The sequence below is a fragment of the Arachis hypogaea genome, chromosome 14 (genome assembly GCF_003086295.3).
Source record: "Arachis hypogaea cultivar Tifrunner chromosome 14, arahy.Tifrunner.gnm2.J5K5, whole genome shotgun sequence".
NCBI lineage: Eukaryota > Viridiplantae > Streptophyta > Magnoliopsida > Fabales > Fabaceae > Arachis > Arachis hypogaea.
Window position 1 is genome coordinate 74893469 of NC_092049.1, and position 10267 is coordinate 74903735.

At 36.8% G+C, this 10267-nt stretch overlaps 1 non-coding gene across 1 annotated transcript; it reads left to right on the top strand.

The window, feature by feature from the left end:
- Positions 1–1365: 1365 nt before the first annotated feature.
- Positions 1366–1473, top strand: LOC112745636 (small nucleolar RNA R71). The gene has a single exon (XR_003173554.1). It is a non-coding gene; the product is annotated as a small nucleolar RNA R71 (small nucleolar RNA).
- The last annotated feature ends 8794 nt before the right edge of the window (positions 1474–10267 follow it).

Consider the following 10267-nt stretch of genomic DNA (forward strand, 5'->3'; position numbering starts at 1 on the left):
CCCAGTGTCTAGGATTATGAAATCAGCAGGGATGTAAAGACCTTCAACCTTTAATAACACGTCCTCTACTTATCCATAAGACTATTTTCTTGAGTTGTCTGCCATCTTTAAAGAGATTTTGGCAGCTTGCACCTCAAAGATCCCAAGTTTTTCCATTATAGAGAGTGGCATTAACTTTATGCCTGACCCCAGGTCACACAGAGCCTTCTCAAAGGTCATGGTGCCTATGTTACATATTAGGAATTTACCAGGATCCTGTTTCTTTTGAGGTAATTTCTGCCTATCCAATGCATTTAGTTCATTGGTGAGCAAGGGAGGTTCATCTTCCCAAGTCTCATTACGAAATAATTTGGCATTCAGCTTCATGATTGCACTAAGGTACTTAGTAACTTGATCTTCAATAATGTCTTCATCCTCTTCAGAGGATGAATACTCATCAGAGCTCATGAAGGGCAGAAGGAGGTTCAATGAAATCTCTATGGTCTCTAGATGAGCCTCAGATTACTTTGGTTCCTCAAAGGGAAACTCCTTATTGGTCACTGAACGTCCCAGGAGGTCTTCCTCACTAGGATTCACGTCCTCCTCCTCTTCTTTGGGTTCGGCCACTCCAAGTAAGGTAATGGCCTTTCACTCTCTTTTTGGATTCTCTTCTGTATTGCTTGGGAGAGTACTAGGAGGAGTTTTAGTGACCCTTTTACTCAGCTGGCCCACTTGTGCGTCTAAATTTCTAATGGAGGACCTTGTTTCATTCATGAAACTTAAAGTGGCCTTAGATAGATCAGAGACTATATTTGCTAAGCTAGATGGATTCTGCTCAGAATTCTCTGTCTGTTACTGAGTAGATGATGGAAAAGGCTTGCTATTGCTAAACCTGTTTCTTCCACCATTACTAAAGCTTTGTTGAGGCTTTTGTTGATCCTTCATTAGAAATTTGGATGATTTCTCCATGAGGGATTATAGGTATTCCCATAGGGTTCCCCCATGTAATTCACCTCTGCTATTGTAGGGTTCTCAGGATCATAAGCTTCTTCTTTAGAAGATGCCTCTTGAGTACTGTTGGATGCAGCTTGCAATCCATTCAGACTCTGAGAAATCATATTGACTTGCTGAGTCAATATTTTATTCTGAGCCAATATAGCATTCAGAGTATCAATTTCAAGAACTCCCTTCCTCTGAGGCGTCCCATTACTCACAGGATTCCTTTCAGAAGTGTACATGAACTGGTTATTTGTAACCATGTCAATGAGCCTGAGCTTCTGCAGGCATTTTCTTTAGGTGAATGGATCTACCTGCAGAATTGTCCAATAATATCTTTGATAATTCAGACAGACTATCATAGAATATATCCAGGATAGTCCATTCTGAAAGCATGTCAGAAGGACACTTTTTGGTCAGTTGCTTATATCTCTCCCAAGCATCATAGAGGGATTCACCTTCTTTCTGTTTGAAGGTTTGAACATCTACTCTAAGCTTGCTAAGCTTTTGAGGAGGAAAGAACTTGGCTAAGAAAGTCGTGACCAGCTTATCCCAAGGGTTCAGGCTATCTTTAGGTTGAGAGTCCAACCATATTCTAGCTCTGTCTCTTACAGCAAATGGGAAAAGCATAAGCCTGTAGACCTCGGAGTCAACCCCATTGGTCTTAACAGTATTACAGATTTGCAAGAATTCAGTTAAGAACTGAAAAGGATCTTCTGATAGAAGTCCATGAAACTTGCAGTTCTGTTGCATCAGAGAAACTAATTGAGGCTTTAGCTCAAAGTTGTTTGCTCCAATGGCAGGGATTGAGATGCTTCTTCCATGTAAATTGGAATTTGGTGCCGTAAAGTCACCAAGCATCTTCCTTGCATTATTATTATTATTTTCGGCCATGTCAACTTCTTTTTCGAAAATTTCTGTTAGATTTTCTCCAAAGAGTTGTGCTTTAGCTCCCCTTAGCTTCCTCTTTAGAGTCCTTTCAGGTTCAGGATCGGCTTCAACAAGAATGTTCTTATCCTTGTTCCTGCTCATATGAAAAAGAAGAAAACAGAAAAGTATAGAATCCTCTATGTCACAGTATAAAGACTCCTTTATGTGAGTAGAAGAAGAGGAGAATAGAAGAAGGAGAAGAGAAAAATTCTAAAATTAATTAAAATAAAATAAAAATATTTTTGTTTTTATTTTAAATATTAATTATAATTCGAAAATTAAAAAGAGAAATAAAATTAAATTAAAATTTAAAATAATTAGTTAATTAAAAATAATTTTGAAAAAGGGGGAAGGAGTTTTCAAAAATTAGAGAGAGAAAATTAGTTAGGTGGTTTTGAAAAAGATATGATTGAAATAGAAAACTTTTAAAATCAAACAAAAAGTTAGGTAGTTAATTGAAAAAGGATTTGAAAATCAAATTTGAAAAGATAGGAAGTTAGAAAAGATTTTGAAAATTGATTTTTGAAAAAGATATGATTTGAAATTTAATTTGAAAAATATTTGAAAAGGAAATTAAAAAGATTTGATTTTTGAAATTAAAGTTGATTACTTGACTAACAAGAAACTAAAAGATATGATTTTAAAATTTAAAGAATGAACCTTTCTTAATAGGCAAGTAACAACTTAAAAAAATTTTGAATTAAAACATTAAATGCTAGTGAGATTTTCGAAAATATGAACTAAGAATGAGAAAAAGATTTTGAAAATCAATTTAAAAAAAAAAAAGAAATTTCGAAAATTATGTAAAAAAAATGAAAAATATTTTATTTTTGAAAAAGATTTGAAAAGGATAGAATTTTTAAATTGAAAATTTGATTTGACTCATAAGAAACAACTAAATTTTAAAAATTTTTGAAAGAGTCAACTCAAATATTCGAATTTTATGAGAAGAAAAAGGAAAAGATATTTTTTTGATTTTTGAATTTTAATGATGAGAGAGAAAATCATCAAAAAGACTCAATGCATGAAAGTTTTGGATCAAAACAAATGATGCATGCAAGAACTCGATGAATGTCAAGATGAACACCAAGAACACTTTGAATGTCAATATGAACACCAAGACTTGTTTTTGAAAATTTTTAAGAAAAGAAAAACATGCAAGACACCAAACTTAAAAATGTTTCATGTATAAACACTAACAAATTGAAAATGCATATGAAAAATAAGAAAAGATACTTAACATGAAAAATTAAAGATCAATCAAAGAAATTCATCAAGAACAACTTGAAGATCATGAAGAATACATGCATGAGTTTTCAAAAAATGCACAAATTTTAAAAACATGCAAATGGCATCAAACTTAAAATTTGACACAAGAATCAAACAAGAAACACAAAATTATTTTTGTTTTTATGATTTTATTAAATTTGTTTTTTGATTTTTTTGAAAATTAATTGGAAAAAGAAAATTAAGGATTTCAAAATTTTTAATGAGAATTCCAGGAATCATCCAATGTTAGTCTAAAGCTCCAGTCCAGGAATTAGACATGGCTCACTAGCCAGCCAAGCTTTCAGTGAAAGCTCCAGTCCAAAACACTAGACATGGCCACTGGCCAGCCAAGCTTTAGCAGATACAAATCAGGCATACAACAGCTGAATTAGTGAGAGTCCACGGACTCTTGTGATGATTAGTTGAAATCTCGGTCCAAAAGATTAAACATGGCTTCACAGCCAGCCAGATTTCAACAGATCATCATGAAACTCTAGAATTCATTCTTAAAAATTCTGAAGCCATAGAATAATTTATTTTTATAAATTTTTTGAAAAATTTTCGAAAATAAAAAGAATAAAAACAAAAACTTAAAATTAAAATAAAATTACCTAATCTGAGCAACAAGATGAACCGTCAGTTGTCCAAACTCGAAGAATCCCCGACAACGGCGCCAAAAACTTGGTGCGCAGAAATTGTAACGGTTCATTCCTTGGTAACGGCACTAAAAACTTAATACGCACGTTCATAATCTTAGTTATTTGTCACAACTTCGCACAACTAACCAGCAAGTGCACTGGGTCGTCCAAGTAATAAACCTTACGTGAGTAAGGGTCGATCCCACGGAGATTGTCGGCTTGAAGCAAGCTATGGTCACCTTGTAAATCTCAGTTAGGTGGATTCAAATAGTTATGGTGAATTGATAGTTAAAATATAATTAAAATATAAATAGGATAGAGATACTTATGTAATTCATTGGTGAGAATTTCAGATAAGCGTATATAGATGCTTTTGTTCTTTCTGAATCTCTTCTTTCCTACTGCTTTCATCCAATCCTTCATACTCCTTTCTATGGCAAGCTTTATGTAGGGCATCACCATTGTCAATGGCTACATCCCGTCCTCTCAGTGAAAATGGTCCAAAATACGCTGTCACCGCACGGCTAATCATTTGTCGGTTCTCGATCATACTAGAATAGGATTCAGTAATCCTTTTGCGTCTGTCACTACGCCCAGCACTCGCGAGTTTGAAGCTCGTCACAGCCATCCCTTCCCAGATCCTACTCGGAATACCACAGACAAGTTTTAGACTTTCCGGATCTCAAGAATGGCCGCCAATAGTTCTAGCCTATACCACGAAGACTCTGATCTCACGATCAGAAGGCTAAGAGATACACATTCAAGCTTGTTTGCATGTAGAACGGAAGTGTTTGTCAGGCACTCGTTCATAAGTGAGAATGATGATGAGCGTCACATAATCATCACATTCATCATGTTCTTGTGTATGAATGGATATCTTAGAGAAGAAATAGGCTTGAATTGAATAGAAAAACAGTAGTACTTTGCATTAATTCATGAGGAACACCAGAGCTCCACACCTTAATCTATGGTGTATAGAAACTCTACCGTTGAAAATACATAAGAATAGGGTCCAGGCATGGTCGAATGGCTAGCCCCCATAAAGGTCTAAGATATCATAGAACTAATCAAAGATCAGATGCCTAACATGATAGTAAAAAGTTCTATTTATACTGAACTAGTTACTAGGGTTACAGAAATGAGTAAATGATGCAGAAATCCACTTCCAGGCCCACTTGGTGTGTGCTTGGGCTGAGCATTGAAGCTTTCACGTGCAGAGGTCTTCCTTAGAGTTAAACGCCACTATGTAACCTATTTCTGGCGTTTAACTCTGCTTTGCAACCTGTTTCTAGCATTTAACTCTAGAATAGGGCAGAGAGCTGGCGTCGAACGCCAGTTTGCGTCATCTAAACTCGTGCAAAGTATGGACTATTATATATTTCTGGAAATCCCTGGATGTCTACTTTCCAACGCAATTGAGAGCGCGCCATTTGGACTCCTGTAGCTCCAGAAAATCCACTTTGAGTGCGGGGAGGTCAGAATCCAACAGCATCTGCAGTTCTTCTTCAACCTCTGAATATGATTTTTGCTCAAGTCCCTCAATTTCAGCCAGAAAATATATGAAATCACAGAAAAACACACAAACTCATAGTAAAGTCTAGAAATGTGATTTTTATTTAAAAACTAATAAAAATATACTAAAAACTAACTAAATCATACTAAAAATTATGTAAAAAACAATGCCAAAAAGCGTATAAATTATCCGCTCATCATCCTCCTTGTTTTATATTTTACCACATCACTAGCCTTAAGCAGAAAAAACAAATTAATTACCCCAATTGAATCTTTGGTTAGCTTAAGATAGAGATTGTGTATCAACTAAGTGTGGGGAAATTGTGGGAACATGGGTTAATAAGGGAATGTGTTATGGTTCTACTTTGATAAAATATTAGGAATTTGGGTACCTACTCATGTGAGACCAGAAAAATTAAAAAAAAAATCCATGTGCATTGATATGTTATGTTTAGTTTTATATTTTTAATAAAAAAATCAAAAATATTCAATTAAATAAATAAATAAATAAGGGGACAAAATTACACCAATGTTAAGCTAATGAAAGATCAATGCATATGTGATACAATTAAAGAAGAGTTATGAATGAGTATGTAATGCAAAAGTGGGAATTTTGGGTAGCTAGGCATGATTTTAGAAGTATATAGAGTGTGTGTATAGGTGAGAGCTTTGGTTAGTGATGCACGGAAACTTGTCTCTCAACAATTTTCCTTCGGCAAGTATACCGAATTGTCGTCAAGTAAAAACTCACAATAGAGTGAGGTCGAATCCCACAGGGATTGATTGGTCAAGCAACTTTAATTAGAGGGATGTTCTAGTTGAGCGAAGCAGAATTTGGTTTGAGAGTTGCAGGAATTTAAATGGCGGGAAAGTAATTAGCAGAAAATGTAAATGCTGAAAGTAAAGAGCTGAAAATAAATGACGGAAAGTAAATTGCAGAATCTTAAATGGGAATGGGGAGGATGCTCATAAAAGTAAATTGTAGAAATTAAAAAGAATGGGTAAGATCAGAATGGGGAATTCATTGGGTTTAGGAGATGTTGCATTCTCCGAATCAAGTTTATTTTCATCTCTTCCTCAATCAATGCGTTCATTAATCTCCTTGGCAATCTTAAGTGATCGAATTACAATTCCTTGTAATTCAATCTCTCAAATCTTGATCAATAGCCAATTCCTTGGTCAATTGCTCATGAGAAGAGATGAAGTATGGTTACTAATTATACCACATGCATTCCCAAATCAAGTGTTGGTAGAATTATAGTCACCATATCCTTCCAACCCCAATTTGGTCCAACATGAGAAAGCATTTCTAGCATGATCTCTTCATTTCTCTTCCAAGGTTCAGAAGAGATCCAAGTATGAATAGCTTCTTTTCCAAGATAACTACCCAATTGGATGAAGATTGAAAGCTTTCTAGTAAAATCAAGAGAAAAGATAGAAGAAGAATAATGAAAACTAATATTGATCCATCAAATTACAACAGAGCTCCCTAACCCAATGAAGGGGGTTTAGTTGTTCATAGCTCTGGAAATGGAAAACAAAGATGGAGAATACATTCTAAAAAATAAACTAGAAGTGCAGAGTAAATTATACAGAGAATAGTTCTCAAATCTCCAACTTCCCGAAAGCTCCTCTCTAATTCAAAACTACCCCTATATATACTACTCTTCTGATCTTCTAGGTGGTTCTTCAAGTCTTGGATATGGGCCTTTGGATCTTGAGTTTGAAGCAGTTATCCTCTTCAGTGGGCTTAGCTTTACTTGCAGAGAGAAAGTGTGAAGTAGGTAGGGTATTTAGCTAAGGACGTTAGTGGCGTTAACATTAAGTGAGAGTGTGGGTTCGAGAACGTTAGTGACAATCACATTTTTCACTAACGTTCCTAACCCAGGGATGATCCACGTTAACTTCAACATTAGTGGCACCAACATGACCACTAACATTGCCTCTAGGTCCTTCGCACACATTATTGGGACTCACCTTTTCCAATAACGTTGAGAGTCCTCCCTTCCCCCTACGTTAGAGTCCACGTTAACTTAGTTAACGTGGCTCTTAACGTAGGCTTGCCAATCCTTCGAGAACGTTAGTGACACTTACCTTTGTCACTAACGTTCCAAGATGCCCCTACTTCCCATGTTAGAATCTACGTTAACTAAGTTAACGTGGCTTCTAACGTGGTGATGATAGCCATCTCCAACGTTAGTGACAAAGGTGAGTGTCACTAACGTTGGATCATCATCCTTCCCTCCACGTTAGCTTCCACGTTAACTAAGTTAACGTGGGAGTTAACGTGGCTCATAGTTGCTCATTGTGGCTCATTCCAACGTTACTGACAAAGGTGAGTGTCACTAAGGTTGGCGATTATTTGCTTTCTCCACGTTAGCTTCCACGTTAACTAAGTTAACGTGGGAGTTAATGTGGCTCAAAGTGGCTTAGTCCAACGTTAGTGACGAAGGTGAGTGTCACTAACGTTGGCCATTCTTTTGCTTCCCAACGTTAGAGTCCACGTTAACTAAGTTAACGTGGCCAATATGAGCTTGGTCCAACGTTAGTGAAAAAGGTGAGTGTCACTAACGTTGGATCCACTTTCTTCTTCCACGTTAGAGTTCACGTTAACTTAGTTAACGTGACTCTTAACGTGGGCTATGATGGCTTCGAGGACGTTATTGGTGATTACTTTTCTCATTAACGTTGCAAGCTAGCTCCTATTCCACGTTAGTGAGACTAACGTGGCTGCTAACGTGGTTCTTTCTTGCTTCCTTTGTCCTGAAATCAAGCAATAAAGTGCATCAAAGTTCTAATCCACATCATGAGACATGCATCATCCAATTTGTCACTAAATTCATGCATAATTCTCATGAAATCATGTAAAGTGCACCATGTTTGCTTGAATCAAGATGTAAGTGAAATTCTACCCCAAAACTTGCTTATTTCCTAAGAAAGTGCATGAAACTACCCTAAAACAGTAAAGAAAAGGTCAGTGAAACTGGCAAAAATGCCCTGGCATCACAACACCAAAATTAAAGCTTGCTTGTCCCTAAGCAAGCACTGGAACAAGAGAATGATGAATAAAATGCCAAGAGAAATGAGTCATTATTGTGGAAGTTATGTCCTTGGTTTTATGGTGGTTTCATGCATATCAACTTAGGTTCATTCCTTTACTGGCTTTCAGACCTTTATCATGTCCTGGAATACCCACTTGACTGCACCTTATGAAACTTTTATTCATTGATCCTTTTTGTCATTTCAGGGCTCGTTTGTGTTCTCAGACTAGGTGCTCTGTGAGGGGGCGACTCTTTAAGATAAGCTTTCAGCTAGCACTCCCGAACCAGTTGGTTCAAGGTGCTTGGTGTTAAGACACCCCTAAGGACTTACTCCCTCAAGTCTCTTTTCCCCATACATACACACCACAGGCACATGGTTTGTTATTTTCTTTCTTGAGACCTTGGTGTCCAGCACCTCTTTGGGTTACTAAGCGTTCTATAACAAAGGTTACTTTTGATAGTGGACTTTCAACTGATAATCCCGAGTTAGTTAACCCAAGTTACCAAGTGATAAGGCACCCCTAAGAGCTTATTCATCCAAGTAAATCCCTTACACAAGAACACCACAGACACTTGCCTCAAGATTCAAACCCTTGGTGCCTAGCCTTATTTCTTACTCTTTTTCTTTTATTCTTTAACTTTCATTTTTTTCTTTCCCTTTTTCTTATTCGGATCTTATTATTTAGCTAGTCTCATTGGGTGTGTTTCAAGCATATAATTCAGGACAGATAGTTGCCTTCCCACCTTATTGGTGAACTAACTTAGCTAATCTATTACCACACCACAAGATTAGGAATTTACTCCACAATATGGATTCCACTCTGGTTTTTGATAACACGCATTCTCTTTTTATTTGATTAAAAAGGAGACAAACATACAAGTAAGCAAGGTGAAGATGCAGCAGGTATCATGGACAGCACACATATGACAAAAGCAATAAAAACAAACATTAAATTCTAATGATTTTAAACTAATGAGTAACTATTAATCAAGGGCACCTTGGGACTTCCAATTTTTTAGCATTTCTAGTATATGGAATTAAGTAACAATACAACCTTCGGGTGATGGTTTCTAGCTGTCCCCTTGTTATCATCATCCATAGTTTTTGCTCCTTCACTTCCTTGGATGATGGTGCACCATTTCCTCAGAAGGCTCCTGCCAAGTTATTGGAAGTTGCTTGTTCCCAAAGCACTTGAGAAATAGTTAGCTTGCATGTATGCTTGTGAATTTCTAAACTTAATTTGGTGTGTGAACACCAAACTTAGTTCCTTGCCTAGTACAACAGATTGCATACTTGCAAAGAGCTTCATACGTTGTTATTAACTAAGCAACTATTAACTAAAGACTAAACTACTGCTAAGTGGTTCCCTTGATTAGTTGGAGCTAGCATTTTGCCATTGGAGTGTAGTGTGATTCTAACTAATATCTTCGGTGGAACACCAAACTTAGAATTACACTTTCACTCTTGGATTGTTTTGGTGTGAAACACCAAACTTAGCTTCTTGTAATACAGGGAAACAACTTGTGGTCTTTATTCAAATGACGATGAAAAAGAAACTACCTTAGGTTGGGTTGCCTCCCAACAAAGCGCTCTTTTAGCGTCACTAGCTTGACGTTCTGCCTTTATCAGGGTGGTTGGTAGTGCTTCAAGTCTTCCCCCTTGCAGTAAATCTATCTCCATTGGCTTCATCAAGGATCTCCACATGTTCCAAGGAGAGAACTCTGTTGATGGTAAAAACTTTAGGTAGCTGAGATGGGATGGTGGGGAGATCGGGGGGAATGGCTGGGAAGTAAGCTGAGATTACTTTATCCCCTGGAGAGAAGTCCTCTGTAGGGATCTTCTTGTTCCTCCACCTCTTTGGTACCTTCTTCTTTGTTCCTTTTGATGTTGCCTTGCTCTTT